This window comes from Asparagus officinalis, chromosome 5, assembly GCF_001876935.1.
Source record: "Asparagus officinalis chromosome 5, Aspof.V1, whole genome shotgun sequence".
NCBI lineage: Eukaryota > Viridiplantae > Streptophyta > Magnoliopsida > Asparagales > Asparagaceae > Asparagus > Asparagus officinalis.
Genome location: NC_033798.1, coordinates 99,126,172 through 99,145,817, shown reverse-complemented (window position 1 = coordinate 99,145,817; position 19,646 = coordinate 99,126,172).

Here is a 19,646-nt window from a genome sequence, read left to right as displayed (position 1 = left end):
AACAACATGATAATAATCCTAGAATTCATAAGCATAACCTATCAAACCATTTAAGGAAAGCATAGATTATCAAATTCTTCTTCTACCGATTAGTTCTCTAGTTGATTATCCTAAACATGAACATTTTACGTACAAGAGAATAATTCATACAATATAAAAGAAATTAGACTAGTTTCATACAATTCTAAGATTCCTACAAGAATTAAATTCACATCTTAAGAAATAAAAGCAAGAAGAAAACTAATTACAAAATTAAAAAGAAAAGAAAAATCTAAACTATGAACAAGAAATAAATCTAATTACAAAGAAAACAAAAATCTAAACTACAAAATAAATTGCAGAAATTAAATGCAAGAAAAATAAATCTACTCTACAAATTAAAGTGCAAAAAGAAAATAAAAATGACAAGAAAGTAAATCTACACTACAAGCATGAATTTAAATCTAACTAATAAGCAATAATAAAGAAATTACTAAAAAGAAATAAAAGAGAAAAGAAATGCAAACCTTCAAATTGCTCTTCATCTCCATCCTCATCATTCAACAAGAGGAGAAAGAACAAATTTAAAGAGAAAAAAATTATTTTTATTAATTGCAACTAAAGTTACAATTTTTGGAAGGCCTTCTCAATTAAGAGTAGCCCTCCTCTCCAAAAGGAGTTTACAAAATTTTCACACCTCTAACCCCTCACTCTCTACCCCTATTTATAGTAATCTTCAATGAATATGAGCCCTTGGATTTGTCTTGAGCTCCAAGCAACAATCTTCACCTTTGATTTATTTGATTTTCAAAAGAAAATCCAATTCTTGAGCCCATTTAAAGTCCGGTCCAAAATGTAGCATAGCCGGCCCACTTTGATTCCATTTGATTTTTATTTTCAAAACTAAATCATTTCGGCCCAATGCATAAATCCCTTTGCTTTTAAAAATCAAATCCGGCCCAATGAACTCCGGTCTCCTATGCAAATCTGATGAACACTGCAGCAATTTTGAAAGTTCGGTTTTGATTCTTTTAGCAAGTCCGGTTTTGGGCCTTCATGCTTCATTTATTCAAAAATCCAAGATTGGGCCTTCATGCTTCATTTCCAGGTCCGGTCCATGTGATTTTCACTTGAGAAATCAAATTCAAGCCCACGGTCTTGCAACATATTTGGTTATGTGGACTTTGCATTCAAGTCCATCTCATTCCACTATTTGCATCCAAGCTCATTTGAGAATAAAGAGGATTTTGCTTCTTTTGGACATTTTGGCTTTTGGCTTCAATTGATCATTTTCTTCACTTGCTTGATGGGCTTCATGCTACAAAATAGAGAAGAGAGATTTTTGAGGGGTTTTTATATTTAATAATATTTATTTATATTTTCATTCATTTATATATAAACTAATCTAAAAACAATTATTAATGGTATATTTATTCATGTAAAATAGATAATGAGGATATAAAATTATAATAAAAATATGATTATCAGCACCCTTTGGTTTTTCAGCAGCATTTTGAGGCGAGTTTCATCTCCTCCATGTAGGCGTTAAAAATTGCATATGGATTCCCACACGCAGCTCAAGACAAAGAGAACATGATGAATGACATCGTCCGAGTCAAAGAAGTTTATTTGACGACGATGAAACGCATGAAGCGAATCGGTAAAAGCTCACAAGTCAATAAATTGACGAAACACACATAAAAGGGAAAGCAAGTGAGCCGAAGGAAATACAAACAGCCAAAAGAATAAAAAAGACATAACAACTGGCCAGAAGACTCGCACCCATGCGAGTCACCAAATGGTGACTCACGCAGCTCCGAGTCACCACGACTATTTGGGCCTCCCAAATTCCCAAAACGAGGATTTTGATGTTTTATTAGAATAATTTCATCCCAGGACCTCCCCAACTGTTCTGAAGCTATCATAAAGGGCGTCTGGTGGTTATCAACTGCAGATGACGTCAAAACACTTGATCTTATCAGAAAACACGGTGACAAAAGCCTATAAATAGAAGCCCAGGGTCTTCAATTGAGAGGATCTGAAATCTGAGGGCGAGGTGTTGTCTAATTGAACAGTAGATCATGAATTTCAGAGGAGAATTAGCAGATCTTGGCGAACTTTTTCATAAAGAAAAAAGCTTTTGAAAGATTTGAGATTCTCTCCCCCTCTTTCCTCCGGGTCAAACCTGTTTTTGACCTCGAGAAGAGCCACAATCTCGCTTGGTCGTGATTATCGATGCTGTGATTGTTTCCTTCGTGAAACAAGAGCATAATTAAACTTGTCAACCGAATCTGATCCGTGGCGGTCCACGGACTAATGCGTCCTCGGCACAGGCAAAGATCCCACACAAAGCAACAGGAGATAAACTACTGCTGTGTTTTATTTGATAAAGTTGTCATCTTTAATTTTTATTGTAAGAAGATCTTATAAAAAGATCGACTTTTATTTCAGTTTGAACTTGTAATCGATAAACGGTGTAACATGTTTGACATCAATGAAAACGACAACTTTTGACAAAAACAAACTAGCGACCATAGTAGGAGCCAACAGCCTAACTGCCAAGGCTGTCGTATCGCAGCCAACGATCAAGATCCCGGTGAACGAAGAAGTCGAATACGAATTTGACCAGCAGAAGTTCGAGCAGTATATATCCTCCTCCTCCTCCTGATCCACCTCTCTTCGCAAGGGAAGGAGTGCCTCCTCCTCCAGGAAGATCCGCTGGTCTTCAGATCTGAAGACCTAAGAAGACGATCTCTCCGCGGCCGCTGCTGCAGTTGCACCTCGTAATGATCCGCCGGCGTCCAATGAGACCAGATCTGCAGATCTGAACTCCTCCATAATCAAGGAGTTAACTGCTAAAGGCGCGCTAACTCTATCAAGGAGAGCACGTCAAAGGCAATGCCAACGCCTCGCGCGTCAATTCGCCAAGGCTTTGGATCAGGTGGACGGACTCCGTTACCAAGCGGATCTGGAGTTCAGAAAGCGCCAAGTGGCTAAACCATCTCCACAGCAAGCTTCACGAACCTCCTCCCAACCACCTACTAATGAATGAGTTCATGTCAAACGGAACCGTTCTACTCTTGAGAAGCGCATTCAGAAGCGTCGCGCACTTCTTGCGCATGCCCAGATCCTTGTGCGAAAACACAAGAAATGCAAAAGGAAGAGGCGGTTAAGAGATTGTCGAGAGCCGAACAAATTTGGATGCCAAAGGCCAAATCAACGCCTAAGGCCAAAGCAAGCAACATTGCTCCCCAGCCTTCGTCAACTTCGGATCCCACTCCTATTGCTCCCACACATTCGGTGAAGCCTAACGACAGCATGGATCTCTCCAAATTTGGAATTCTGTTGAAGGATCGCCTGGGTCCTTTACACGAAGATCAAAGCAAAGCGCCTGTTAAGGAACGCTTGGGACCGTTGAAGGAACCCCGAGCGACCATCCAGACTAAGGGTCGTACACGACCTCCTAACAAGTTGATTCTCATAATTACCCAGGGGGTAGGGGGAAGGGGGGTGCTTGCACAAAACCAGGAGCCCGTTAAAATTTTACCCTCACACGGATGTGATTCCAAACGTGTGACTCCTGCTAAAGCCAATAAAACACTACCTATTCAGAAGAAGACGTGCCGAACAAACAACATCGTTCCACTTGAGGAATCAAACCAACAACCGATAGGTTACTCTGACCGTAACGTCGATGAGTTGTATTATCTAGCTAGGGGTACGAATAAAACTCGAAAGAGAAGTACCCGAGAAGCGGACTCTCACTGTCCGTGTACCAAACTTATCAGGGCGATATTATCAGCGTGTAGCTGCCCCAAGACCGCTCCACAGAGGGTCTCAGTATTTGAAAGGATCTCTACCAGAACGTCCAAGTCCAAACCAAGGTGTTTCTATAGAAAAAGATCAACCACGCAAGATGATGAACTCCCAAAGGTCACCATCAATATGGTCGATAAGGAGAAGTCAACGCGAAGTTTCAATCCCTGACATTTTTCGGACAAATCCCAACGTATAACTCGGTTACGCACAGGAACTACTAGGCGTAGGGACTATCAGAGGATAAATAGCAGATTATCCTCGGATGATGAAGCATCAGATGCAAACTCTGTCATCGCTTCTGACAATACGGTGTCCAGCATAGGACAATCCCGCGAGACGTTAATACCAAGCAAATGACCAAAATCATCGAGGACGCTTTGGCTAAGCAAAAAGATAATTTTAAGTTCGAATTGGAAATGGCCATGATACGGATGAAGGAAGAGCATGACCAACAAATTCGGGTCTGTCCAATCAATTCGATGAATCCAGTCGTCGCAATGATGCTAACCGAACAGGTAGCGATTCGGATGTGGATGAACATCTCAATGCTGATAACTCTCCCATTGACCAGAACGCTGGGGGTGGCCCCACTAAAGACAACAACACTAGGGGTGGTCCCACCAAAGATGATAATGCCGGGGGTGACCGTATTGTTCCTCTCATAAATCGTCCAAAATATGATACAGACGAGGACGAAAAGATGAAAGAGCTCGAGAGCAAAATTAACGCTCTAATGTCTGCTCGAGAGGTGAAGAAGACCGGGATTCCGTGTCCTTACCCAAGAGAGTGGGATTTGATCCCGTATCCGGCAAAGTTCAACCTGATCAACTTCACGCCGTTCGATGGTAAGAGCTCGCCCACTCAACATTTGATCTATTTCAAATCCCATTTGTGCATGATTTCTGGCTACGAAGCCTTGATGGTTCGGTCATTCGTTGGCACTCTTCGTGGGTCTGCCTTCGATTGGTACCGCTCATTTCAAGTCGGGAAGTATCAACAGCTGGGACGATACGAAGAGCTCATTCCTCGATAATTTCTTTGACAATGACGTCGAGATATCCATCAGGACACTCTTTGAGGAGAAACAGGGAGACGAAGAGACGGTCGACGACTTTGTCAAGCGCTTCCGGAATAAGACGATGAAAGTTATGGGAGTAGCACCATCCAACATCTGGAAAGAGTTGAAAGTGCGCAAAGAGCAGGCCGAACGCTTCCTCCGAAGGAAGTAGGCCGAGTGGAGCCAACCGACGGCTAATCCTCCGAACTCGAACATCGCCTCTCGTGGTAAGGGCAATGCACCTATAGCAGTTGTTGACGTTAATCAGACGTCGCAACAACAACCCCAAAGACAGCAAAAGACTTCGGATCCAAAACTCCAAAAGGAGTACTCCTTCAAGGACGAAGACGTTCCAGCCATTTTCGAGTCCCTCCTTGAAAATAACAAGATCAAGCTACCACCTATCGCAAATTAGGAGGAAGCTGATAATACTGTGGATCCAAAGTACTGTGCGTACCACAGGAGGATCATTCATCCCACCAAGGCTTTCTTCGCTCTCAAGAATAGCATCCAAACCTTGGTTGAAGTCGGCGTCATAACGCTCAATTAAGTCGAATGAAGACTCCGACAAGTATAAGAGTATAAACTGCTCCTTCCGACACTCCAAAGAGTATACGAGTATAAACTGCTTCTCAATCCTCCAACCGGTATATGAGGTTAAACTGCTCCTCAGTACTGCAATAGGTATATGAGTCTAAATTGTTTCCTACCTTCGACGATAAGTTCCTGGAGAATTTTATACATAATATTCTTAAGGATAACCTGATCACGCAACTGAGTTCAATATTAGACCCAGTCTTGCAAGAAGCTGGGGGTGGATGATCCATGTAACGGGAAGTTCCCGAAAGAATTCTGTATAGTGTATTCTTAGGGATAACCCGGTCACTACAAGAAGGTCAAGAATAAGAAACTCTAATTCAAACTCCCGCTACGTCTGTGCACTCAACATTCTCATTGTTAGAGTCCGGACATAGTATTCAAAATTTTAATCTCCTGATCATTGACAATTATCAAACCCCTCCGTGTTATGTATTTGTCACTTAACACCAGGAACTCCCTTTGAGTGATTTGTATGAGTCAACACTCCTACTGTAATTTGTACTTCCACTCTTCCCATTCACTTGGTCAAACCTTCCTATAGTTAGGGCCACAACCAAAATCCCCTCTCGATTCCTCTAATGAGCGAGAGGTCCACGAATCGAGCGATCAAACATTCCTATAGTTAGGATCATCTCAAACCTCCCACTTGGTTAAACCTTCCTACAGTTAGGGCCAAAACCAAAATCCTCTCTTGATTCCTTCCATGAATGAGAGGTCCACTTTCAAATCAAGTGATCAAATCTTCCTACAGTTAGGGTCATCTCAAACTCCCGCTTGGTCAAACCTTCCTACAGTTAGGGCCATAATCAAAATTCACTCTCGATAAACGAGAAATTTACCTTTAGTTTGGTAATCAAACCTTCCAACGGTTACGATTATCCGAATCTTTTCGATTCTCGGAGTGGAGATCCCACTCTTAGTTTCATTCTTCAGATTCTCGAGGTGGAAATCCCACTTCGAGTCTCCTTTGTAATTGAAAATATAATATAAAATTCTCCCTTTCTAGTATTAGGTTTGTCTTTGCCCCAAGAGAAGACATCACCTTTTTAACTCTCATAATCCGTACTTAACACGCGCGGGGAATTTTATCCCGAAGCCTAAGTAGGGATAAGTCAGTGCCTAACACACGTTGCCGGTTAGTCTTTAACCGTAAAAAGGAAAAAAGCCCACATATTCGATATTGTGGCAGGTTGTTATTAATAACACCGTAATTCGTGTCTTACACGCACGAGGAATTTTATCCTGAATCCTAAGTAGGGATAAGCCAACGCCTAACACGCATTGCCGTTTAGTCTTTTACCGATTGAAGACGACACCAGAATACCAATCTGGGACATTTTATCCCGAAGCCTAAGTAGGGATAAGTCGGTGTCTAACACGCGTTGTCGGTAGGTTCTTGACCGTAAAAAGAACAAAAGCCCACATATTCGATATTATGGGAAGTTGTTATTAATAACACCGTAATTCGTGCCTTACACGCGCGAGGAATTTTATCCTGAATCCTAAGTAGGGATAAGCTAACGCCTAACACGCGTTGCCGGTTTAGTCTTTCACCGATTGAAGAAGACACCAGAATCCAAATCTGGAGAATTTTATCTCGAAACCTAAGCAGGGATAAGTCAGCGCCTAACACGTGTTGCCGGTTAGCCATTGACCGTAAAAAGGACAAAATCCCACATATTCGATATTGTGGTAGGTTGTTATTAATAACACCATAATCTGTACCTTACACGCACGGACAACTTTACCTCGACTCCTAAATATAGATAAGTCAACGCTTAACACGCATTGTCGGTTTAGTCTTTCGCCAAGTGAAAAAGACATCAGAATCCGAGTCTGGAGACTTTTATCCCGAATCCTAAAAACGGATAAGTCAACGCCTAACACGCATTGTCGGGTAGTCTATTCCCGTGAGAAAGACAAAGTCTACGTATTCAATATCGTAGCACTAAAAGAGTTAACTCTTTTAGCACAACGTTACATGTGGAACAGACTTAAACAATCCGCATGCAAGCCCGATTCAAATGGTAATCAGTAAAGACACGTCAAATCCATTGATGGTTGAGGATTTGCCAAAAATCCTGAGTCTGCATCTGATACATGCGGTCGGGTTGTCTATTCTCGTGAGAAAGACGAAGTCTACGTATTCAATATCGTAGCACTAAAAGAGTTAACTCTTTTAGCACAACATCACATGCGGAACGGACTTAAACAATTCGCATGCTAGCCTGACTCAAACGGTAGTCGATAAAGGCTCATCAAACCCGTTGATGACTGAGGGTTTGCCAAAAATTCTATGAATATGAGTCATTGACGCATCAGCCCCATTAGTAGGTATCGTGACTCAAGCATCCAACAACTTCGGGATAAAATCCATATCTGCCGACAAATCAGCTTTAACAGTTGGTCCTGCAGCCCTAACTATTGGGACCACCATGTTCCAATACCTTAAGAGCTTAAACTGTGTATACTCCAGCAAACATACGAGTATAAACTGTGTTAACAGTGAATGACGCTTAACCCTAGGTCAATGTTAGTCAACGTGCTGAGATGAAAAGTCAACACCGGTCAACACGTAACCCTAGGTCAACGCCACTCAACGCGTTGCGACGAAAAGTCAACGCCGGGCAATCCGAAACCCTAGGTCAACGACCAGGCGATCCAAAACCCTAGGTCAACGTCGGTCAACGCGTAACCCTAGGTCAATGCAGGTCAACGCGTTGTGACGAAAAGTTAACGCCGGGCGATCCGAAACAACACCGTTCAACGCGTAGCCCTAAGCCAATATATTATGGCAGAGGTAGCCAGTTCAAAGTCAACTCGACAGCACGAGCCAAAATTAACTCACCAGTTTTGATTCAAGACTTCGACGACGGCCAGATGATAAATGCAACGCTGGGAGAACTTCAGCTATTCGTCAAAATATCGAATAGACTGAAAATCAAAGGAGTCAAGAATCAAATCTAACTACAGGTCCTTTTATACCGATTGAAGGTTGGACCCAAGGTTTTAAATGTCGGTTATTGGGGATCTATCGGACGGTCAAAATTCTTATCGGATAGCAGAAATCGGGGATATATCGGGGATAAAAAGTATTTATCGAAGTAATATACTAGCAAATAATAAACAAACATAAGCTTGAAAAATAATATAATGTTAGTCAAAATGGAATAACAAACTAGCAAATAATAAGATAACATCAAGAATGAAGAACCATCTACGCATCTACATAATTATTGTTTAATCATGAGATTCATAAACTAACTTACTAAGTTGATATTTAGTAGTTATGAGCCATTATCAATATCCATAAACAAACATAAGCTAATCACCAATCAACCAAGTTCCAAAAGCAACAAATAGTTCATAAGTTGTAAACATTCAAAGAACAAATCCAAAAGAAAGTAAAAGCTCCCAAATCCTACTTATCGGCTGATAAAGCCGATATTTAGAGCCTACTTATCGGTCGATAAGTACCTTTATCGCCGATAACTCGTCGATAAACCTCAAAAAACGATAACCGATTAAAAATCCTACTTATCCTAGCGGGAAGCTCCCAAATCCGATAACTCGGCGATAATATCGGATTATCGGTCGATATTTAAAACCATGGACCGATCACATCCAAAGTATTTCAGGTTCCTCTATAAAAGAATGAGGCTAGAACACTTTGGAAGGGGTATCTGTAGGCGTCTAAAATTGCCTACAGTCCCTCACACGCAGCTCAAGGCATAGAGAAGACAATGAACGTCGCTATACGAATCACAGAAGAACATTTAATGACGACAAGTGCATGAAGTGAGTTAACGAACCATGCAAAGCGACGGAACTTCGGAATAACGGAAACACGAATGGATCGGGAGTTACGCGTCGCTTACGAAAGACGAAGCGCCCCTCATGTCCCATTTACTCCACATATGATTCAATCATGGGAGCTCATAGATCTCCTTGTCATCTTTCCAACACATATTGAATTGCACAATTCTGACTTCGGATGACAAAAATACGATGAAAACAGACGAATGCGCGGAACAATGCTCCAAGCCTCAAGGAGACGCCCATAGGTGTCTCGAACCTTGTAAAGCTGTTTAGACTGTGATTCGCTTTGAATCGGAAGAAGCTCAAAAGATGAAAGTTATAGACCTCCTTGTTAGCTTTCCAACTCATCTTGGATCAACTCATTTAGAGATCATATGAGAGAAATAAAGCAAAAATACCAACTGCCTTAGAATACGAGACAGTGTTGGTGTCTCGGAGAAGAATGGAGATTTTGGCCATTATTCGATTCGAATATGAAAAAAAGCTCAAGAGATAAAAGTTGTAGATATCTTCATCAGCTTTCCAACGCATCTTGAATGATATTATTTGGAGGTCATATAAGGAAGTTAGGATCAAAATACCCGAGACACCCACTGGTGTCTCGGCCAGGCCGAGACACCCATGGGTGTCCGCAGCCCCAAAAACCGATTTTTAGTAGTTTTAAGTTGTTTTTTGATGATAATCGCGTAGATTTGTTATATCTGATAAAATATCATCCAAGAACGTGGTTAAGTGGTTACAACTGAGGATAAGAGTGAATCAACCGTTCTTATCCGAAAATAGAGCTCCTGAAGCCTATAAATACAGCCCCAGGGCCTTTATTTTTTCAGATCTGGAATTCTCGAGTGTTGGCCAAGCCCTGCCAAACTAAGGACTGAAGAGCCACAAATTTTAGAGAGGAGGAGAAGATATCATCGAATTCTTCGGCATAAAGAAGAGGAGTTCGTCAGATCTGCAGCCCGGGTGCTCCTCCGACGTATAGGACGAGGTCTTTCTTCTTCTTCTCTCTCTTCTTCGGAAGCTGCACCTGGGATTTCAACCCACATCTTGTTAGGATAAGTGCATATAACTCGCACTCTTGGCTTCCTCGGAGTCGGCAAAGGTTTAGGTAAGCTAGAGCGGCGGGCATGAGCAGTCAACACTAACTCAAATAATTCTAAAGAGAGAGGATCCGACAGACCTGTTTCCAGCTCCTCGTGGTCACTGCCGGCTTTAGTCTCCTGCCCACCCGCAATCTCAGTTTCTGAGATCTTGTCACTAGAAATAGAGGAAGCTTCTTTTTGCCTCCCCTGGTCAGAAACACACGCATGCTCTTTTCCTCTTCTTTTTTGGAATTCAGCCTCATACACCATCCAACTGGCAATCCGAGCGGCCTCTTCGGCCGCTAACTCCGCAATCGGTCGGGCGATCATAGATTCGTTCACCGCCAGAAGGCACCGATATTGTAGGAACGTCAGCTCTAATTTATGCTCAGCACCGGGAAGTTTGAACTTGGCACCAGTGCAGCCGGTTATGCTCCAGAACCAGGCCCTAGCCCCATCTATTAAACCACCACGAGTTTAGATTTGTTGATTCGGATTCCCAATGTAAATCTGATCGTACCCAAGCTGTTGGGCGAATCGACATGGCAGGTATGGCTCTATATAACAACGGTTTTGTACCCGAAAGATCATGTAGCCTGGCCGAATGTTGATCAACCAATCAAAACAACCAGTATCAAGAACAGTCTGATGTGTCCAAAACCTCTCCATGTCAACCAATGAGTCACCGTGTTGACCCAAAAACTGCGGGAAGCAGGTCGAGAGAGCCTAACACTTCTGATTCTGAAGCTGTCTTTTAATTTCTGCGAACCCTCGGCCTTTCCGTTTATAATTTTCTATTAATTGGAGAAAGGGAACTGATGGATCTGCAGAAGTTGGGGCCGACATCATATCTGATCGATGTAGTACGAATCAGGCCATCAAATAGGTATAGGGGAGCTCTGCTTTTGTGAGAGGAATCTGGGCTGACGGCTGACTTCCCCCTTGAGTGAACACACCCACGATCTAATGAAGCCCTCGGTAAATATCTGCGACCATCACTGGAACAAGAGATAAATTCTTTCGATGAGCAAGTAAGACTGCAGGATAAAGGACTTCCAGAGGCAGAGCGTCTGTGGATTGGAATGGCACCACACATTTTTTTAACCAAAGAGCGAGGTAGCCGACAAGCAACGTCATGGGCTGGATTGGCTTCACCGCTTGCCATAAATATGTGTGAAACTTGGTTCCAACAGGAAAGCCACCTTCAACGCCAGCTGTAGTAAAGGACTGAGCGTTGGACTTTTGAATTAGCTCATTCACTTCTGAAGGAGTCAACGGTTTCAGTCCACATATCGCCTCACCCAGACTGCTATCCAGATTCTTGAACAAATAATCCACAAACTTCTTCTGACTTATTTGTGGTCGCGTCTTCTTGGATAGCGGATCAGCACCGGACAAGACTATGTGGTAGTGGCAGGTGAGATCCCAGAAAGTGTCATAGCGATCAGACGTCCACAACTTCAGTTGCCGCAGATCCCGGTCAGAAGGAAAATATTCTTGATAGATCATACTACCCATTGGGAGGCCTGACACCTTATGCATCTCTGCAACGCCAACCCTAACTCTCCATGCTTGGTTAAGAATGTGTTGGTGTCAGGATTGTAAATCTCCAATAGTGTTAGGAAGTGGGGAATACTTATTGTTAGTCCATAAATAGTGGCGCGTACCGCTCATATAAACCACTCCTGTAAGGACCATGAATTTTAATACTAGTTAAAATAATTTTTTTAGTATTTAAAATATTTAATTATGATTTTTAAAAGAGTATTTGTATTTTTCTTGAATTTCTACAATTTTTTATGATTTAAAGTCTAAGTTTTATTTTAAAATATTTAATTATGATTTTTAAAAGAGTATTTGTATTTTTCTTGAATTTCTACAATTTTTTATGATTTAAAGTCTAAGTTTTATATTTATTTAAATGATATTAATATTTATAAATTAATTTTAATGTAGTAAAAATTTATGGAATTTATCTATTGCGTTATCGATATTGTTACATGTTATTTTGAATAATATGTTGTATTATTTTTATTATTACGTATATTTTCATATAATACGTTGTATTATTAATTATGTATTATTTGTATAATTTACCGTATTATTTCTACTATTACATATTATCTGTCGTGTTAGTATAACTTGTACGTTTTACTGTGTATATAATTATCCCATAATTGTTTGATTTTAAATACAAGTAAATATATTTTATTTATTAATTATTCTCGTTTAATTGTATAATATGAGTATATTTCGACTATTTCGTATCAATTGTTGTATTAACTCAACATGTACGTTTTTATTTGTAGATAATTATTCTATAATTAGTTTAATTTTTAAATATCGTAATTATTTTATTTTAATTATTTTTCCTAGCCCTAACCCTAATATATATATTCTCCCCCCAAAACCCATCACCTCCATTGTTCTCTCTCTCTCAAACAATAAATCATCTGAAATCCCCCACCTCCTCTCTCCTCTCTCTAGAGGCGACGACCCCAACACCACAACGGCGCCATCTCCTCCGCGCCCGCCTCCTTGGCCGAGACCTAACGGCGCCCGCCTCCTTGGCCGTGACCCCAACGCCGCTCCGCGTTCGCCTCCTTGGCCGCGACCCCAAAGCTGCCATCTCCTCCGCGCTCGCCTCCTTGGCCGTGACCCCAACGCCGCTCCGCTCCCGCCTCCTTGGCCGCGACCCCAAAGCCGCTCCGCTCCCACCTCCTTGGCGACTCTCGGCCATCTCCGGTGTAGCTCTCCTCTCGGCCATCTCCGCGCCCCTGTTATCTCGCCTCACCCCCGCGAGATCTCCGACGCCATCGCTTTAAGTCTCGGCCATCTCCGACGCCGCCGCTCTCCCGTGATCTCTCATCTCCCCCGCGGGATCACCGTCGCCGCCCCGACAACTCCGCCGCTGCCCCGACAACTCCCTCTCTCATAAGTATTTTGATCGTTGGTGGAGATCACAGGCTCAAGGTGTAAATTTTCCCTTCATTTTCTCTTAAATTATTATGTTGCATGCTAAGTGTTTGTGTTAATGTCTGTGAGAGGTTTTCCATATCAAACATGTTGTGTATCGCTTGCTAGGATATTTATGCTTAATTGGTGAAGTTGCATGTTCGGTGTTTATATTAATGTCTTGCAAAGTTTGGATACGGTAATTTTTTTCAACATAGAGAAATTGGATTTTGGTATCAAATTGTATGTTAAATTGTTGACTTACATAGCTAGGAGGCATGCTTTTTTGTTATTGTATTTAATTTGGAAATTTCTTTGGTCATGAATATATAATTCAGTGGTCAATTTCAATTGAATAAATCAAGCACAATTGTTCATATACTTGTAATACCCAAAACCCCTTTCTATGGTTTCGAGCTACTACAATGAGTTTTAGCTTCTACACATGCTTTTATTTGCTCGCCTATTTCAGGAAATGGTTGATCATGGGCTTCGTTAATTTTCTTCTTTTCATTTCGTCAAGTGTCTTGCTAGCCAATCCTATTTTCTATTGATGAGATAGGGATCAGTTGGGAGATATTAATTTTGATTTGAAAGTGTCGCAGCCTCCTTCCTCGGACACCGCCTCGAATGAGCAACAATGGAAGCCTCTTCTTCTCATGAAGTTATCTTGTCGGAGGCCGCTTCCTCGAGCGAGCGACAATTGCCGATAACAGTGCCTCTAATTGAGAAGGTAATAGATTTTACATGTGCTTAATTTTATTGTGGTTTAGAACTTTTTGGTTGATGTTTACTTGGAGGAAAGATTGGTTTTGAATGAATTTATGCCCAAATGATATATGTCAGCAAATATTAGTTAGATTTTATGTCGGAATAATATATGTTGGCAAATATTAGCGAATTGTGAATATTTTGTGTATGTAAGTAAACTTCTAGGATAGATTTATTTTTATTTTTAAATTCATGGCTAATAAATTCATATGATGTTTTAATACTACAGAATTGTCGAATGGAGGATGACCAAATTAGTGATGATGATATTCCATTTGAAGGGAAGGAATTTCAGACGGACAATGATGCATACAACTACTACAATGCATATGCAAAGAAGATTGGGTTTGGAATTCGCAAAGCTACTTTTGAAAAATCAAAGAAAGCTTCAGGAGAGATCCTTTCGAGGACTTTTGTTTGTGATAAAGCGGGGAGAAAGACAGCATCGACTAAAAATGCAAGTGGATTGATTATCAATCGTCGTCCGGAAACTAAAGTTGGTTGTGGTGCAAAACTGAAGATTAGGCTTACTTCTTCAAAAGCTTGGAAGGTTACTAAGTTCATTTCTGAGCATGTTCATCCTTTAACAAGCCCTAATAAAGTAATGCATCATCATTCTCATAAGCAACGACATCGATCGAAGCATTGCACTAGTCTCATTGAGATGTTGCATGAAGAGGGAATGAGACCATCTAATATTAAAAAGGTGCTTAATGTTGGATATCAAGGACAAGATGTAGAACAAGTCACCACACAACAGATGATTGATCATATCAGAAAGACAAGGCAAAGTAACATTGGCTGTGAATGCTTACACATCATTAGACATTTCCAAGACAGAAAGGAATCAGATCTAGATTTCTATTTTGCTATGGAGGTCGATCACTTTGGTACACTGAGAAGTGTGTTTTGGGCCGATGGTAGAGCTAGAGCCTCTTATTTAAGTCTTGGAGATGTGGTTGTGTTTGATACCACATACAAGACTAATCAATTGAGTATGCCATTTGCTCCATTTACAGGAGTAAACCACCACTGCCAATCCACCCTCTTCGGTTGTGCATTGCTTGCCGATGAGCGAGAGGAAACCTTCGAGTAGTTGTTTTCGCAATGGCTCAAGTGTATGCATGGGGTAGCACTAAAGGCTATCATAACTGATCAGGATGCACAGATGAAAAAAGCTATTAAGATCATTTTGCCAAATACCCGTCATCGCTTTTGTTCTTGGCATGTTAGAAAGCATATTGCCGAGCAACAAGTAAAGTTGAAGAGCCAATACGGGGATGAGATGCCTACATATTTCAACAATTGGTATTCTGCTAGAAGTATAAGCAAATGCGAAGAGCGTTGGGAAGTCATGGAGGAGGAAACCACTTTTGGGGGTTTTGGTGTTAGACATGTTATGTTAATTTTTTGGACTATGATTTAAGATGAATAGAAGTTGGTTTAAATTTTTGTGCAATCAAATGGTAGTTGTTGTTGAATTTGGCTTGAAAAAAAATGCTTAAATGGTCTAATTGTACATTTTTGTGAGGTGGCTTCATTTCAAAGTTACCATAGGGTCCTGACAGAGGATAGAATGCGCCCGCCTCCTTGGCTGTGACCCAACGCCGCCATCTCCTTGGCTTCGTTTCAAAGATGATATGTTTGTTGCTAATTTTTATTTGCTTCGTTTCAAAGATGATGTGTTTGTTTCTAATTTTTATTTACATGGCCAGAATGCTCAGTTACCTGCTGTTGCTGCTACTATATTGAATGGAGATCAACAAAATTATTAAAATCTAAGCTGAAGAAAAGTAATTCATCATTGTACGCCACAATGCACATTATATAAGTTGCATGTTTCTTCAATCTAAACTTGATCTCATAGTGTCTTCCATTTCATGAAAGTTTCACTCCACAATGCTCCAAAAGGAAATGTCAGTTTCTCATATTACATGTTACTTGGACGAACTTTTTTTACAAATATTCATTTTATATCATTTTGTAGAGTATATATATACACATTTTGTAGAGTTTATATACATACACCTGTTGGCCTTCTTGTTTTGATAATGATTTACAAACAATTTACTACTAATGTTGTTTGTCTAGTGTTTGTGTATTCCTATGTTTTGTAGACAAACAACGTTGTTGGAGGATGGATGGAATTGCGCTTCAACGATCATATCCAAAGGAGGTTGGCGGAATGTCGGTGAAGCCTTGCAAATTCAAAGTTAAAGATCAAGTTCAAGCTTCACCGCATGTGTACCAAGTTGAGCTACAATGAAGATCAAGATCAAGCTTGGGTATATTTAGTATAGGTTTATATTATGTGTGTTATATACTCTAAGCTCAATATTATATTCACACACACATTTATTAGTTTCTTAGTATATATATATATAGTTATATACATATACATCTTGGTTTTTAGTTTTATCCACAAACAAAGTTTTTACAAATAAATTCCAAAAAATGTGTATACATGCTTGTTTTCTATGTGGATAAGTTGTTTTGGTTTAATTTCATAGATATGAAACAAATATATTTTCATATACATACTCATACGTTTTACTTTCTATTGTATTTGTGAAAATATTGTTTTCTTGGTTTATAGACTTAACAATAATCATATACATCTTTTATTAAGTCTACAAAATCATTTTGTAATGTTTCAAAACATGGTTAAGCTAAAATGTCAAGATTCATATGTTTACATTTTCATGTTTTGGACTATTTTGTAAAATGATGGTATTTCTCATTTGGGAAGTCTTTTTAGAAAACCAGTTTTTGTAGCATGTGTATTATCATGTCTACAATCATTCCCCAAAGTTTTACATTTTTCTGAATTTATTTGATATTTTTAAACAGGGTTTTAAAATCAGCAAAACAGTTTTTGAATATGTCAGATTTCGGTCGACCGAACATGAGTTCATATTCTCACTGGGCGACAGAGAGTCTGTCGGTCGACCGGTCCGGTCGACCGAAAAACTCCATCGGTCGACCACACCGGTCGACCGACGATGATCCAGAAAGTTTTCTTCGTGGTTTTGCTCTCATCGGTCGACCGACGGGATTTTCGGTCGACCGACAATATGACCGTTGTCTTTTAACGGCTCTTTCTCTGAGCTGTTTGCTGGGGTTTTTGGTCATTTCGTTTTGGGGTTTTTGGCTGAGCTTTGAGTGGGTATATATACCCCATTGCTGATGTCTTTTCAAATTAACCAAGAGAGTTTTTAATCAAGTTTAATAAAGTTTTTAACAAGGGTTTTAGTTTGGTTTAAGTGTGTTTAAAAAGCTTTTAAGCAAATTGAGAGTTTGTTTTGGTGAATCAAATTCCACAAGAGCTTGAGGAGATTATCTATTGAAGTTTGAGCTTCCAACTATCATCCCTCCATCTCTTGTTATCAAATTGAGAAGTTTTCTAAACTCAAACTCTAGCTTTACATTTATATACTTGATTGATTATCATTGTTCTTAAGCTAGATTTCATACTTGAGTTTAGTTGATTTGATCTTATTTACTCATTGTTACACACACACCCACATTGAGCTTATTGTATCTTTCATTGCATAGTATAGTTGGGTGGTGAGAGATTGTAACTTTGAGTTGTGCTTTCATTGTGTTCTCATCTATTGTAGAGAACAAATTTATATTTGTTACATTGTGAGTGTTGTAAGGTTTTCGGTGAGCTAGAAACCGAGTGTGTAGTGAGGTTTTCGGTGAGCTAGAAACCGAGTGTGAGGAGTGACGTTGATCGGTGAGCGTTGAAAACCGATACTGTGAGGTGTAAACGTTATTCGGGTGAACGTAGAAAACCCGGTTGATAGTGGATTTCTCCCCGGGAGTGGGGAGCGGAGACGTAGGACGGAAGGTCCGAACTCCGTGATCATATCTTGTGTTTGAGTGTGCTTTGGCGTTTATTTATACTTGTGTTTATATTTCTTATCGCCATTGTCATTAGCTCATTATTTATATCATCCACTATCTTGTTTAGATTGTTTACCCCTTGTGTTAGTTTACATATCCTATACATATATCATATTGTATATCTCTTTGATAGGATATATCATCTTGTGTTAGTTTATATATCCTTACATATATCATATTGTATATTTTCTTGGTAGGATATATTATCTTGTGTTAGTTTATATATCCTTGCATATATCATATAGTATACCTCTTTGCTAGGATATATCACCTTGTGTATATTGTATATTCTTGCACTTAACTCTTTGTATATCTATCTTGCAAGAATATATTTGTTAACTAGTTTTAATTGGCATAAAATCGGATTAGATTAGCATAAGACCCTAATCACCCCCCCTCTAGGGTCTAACAATTGGTATCAGAGCTTGGTGCTCTTTGATTTAAGGTCTAATCGCCTTGAGTTAAAGATCCAAGTTAGCTTATTGTGCTAATCTAATTTTGAGCTTTATTTGTATCTTGCTTGCCTTTTATATTATGGATATGCATGGTTTAGGTTATGCCATTAATATTGCTCCTAGATTAGATAATTTCCCCTATGCCCAATGGTGTGTTAGATTTAAACTTTTTGTTCAATCTAAACACTTTGATTTATGGGAAATTATAGATGATGCTTATATTGTGCCCACTTTGGAGAAATCCAAATGGAATAAGAATGATCATCGTATGTTTACAATGAACAATATTTTGTTAGAATATTTGCTAAATGCTTTTAACTCATCTATGTCTAACAAGTTTGTTCATGTTGATAGTGCTTACACCTTATGGAAATTAATTGAAGCACATCAAGGGGACTTGGAGGCGATCCAACAAGCCTTGGCGGATCCGGCTTCAAGTTCATGTGGAGCATCATGCACACGGCCACTAGGCGATAGCCCTAGTGAGGTTTGCGAGTTCGAAACCATAAATGATTTACCTAATGATGAACTTGCTTGTGCTAGTGAAAAATTATTGCATGCCTTTAACAAATTACAAAATGATTTTATTGATTTAAAAAGCAAGCATGAAGATTTAAAATCCGATCATGAGAAGTTAGCTTCCAAATTTGATATCATTTCTCAAGAAAGTATTGCTCTTCAAGAAAACAATGATATGTTAAATTTGGAAAATAAAAATTTAAAATTGGATATCGCTAACTTGACTCATGACAAAAATAATGTCATGTTAGAAGTAGAGAACATACAAAATGATACCGCTTCCTTTATAAATGACTATTTATGTTCTACTTCTAAAAATGCATATGTGCCTAAAAATGAAGATTTGAATCTTATAAAAAATAGTATTTCATCTTTAGATTCAACTTTAAAAATATGCATTAATAATCATAAGAGGCTTATGGATATGTGTGCCAAGTCTAAGGCATCATCCACTCACTATGCACACATATATAGCAAAGTTTACAAATGCTCTATTTACGGTCGTAAAGGCCACCTTGCTAAATTTTGCTATGATGCACACAAACCTAAGATTGCTAATACTCCATGTGCATCTCATAAGGCTTCTTCTTCATCACATGTACACACACATGCACCCATTGTTCATCATAAGCATGCTAATGTGTATCATTGTGATTTTTGTGGTAGAGTTGGTCACTTAGC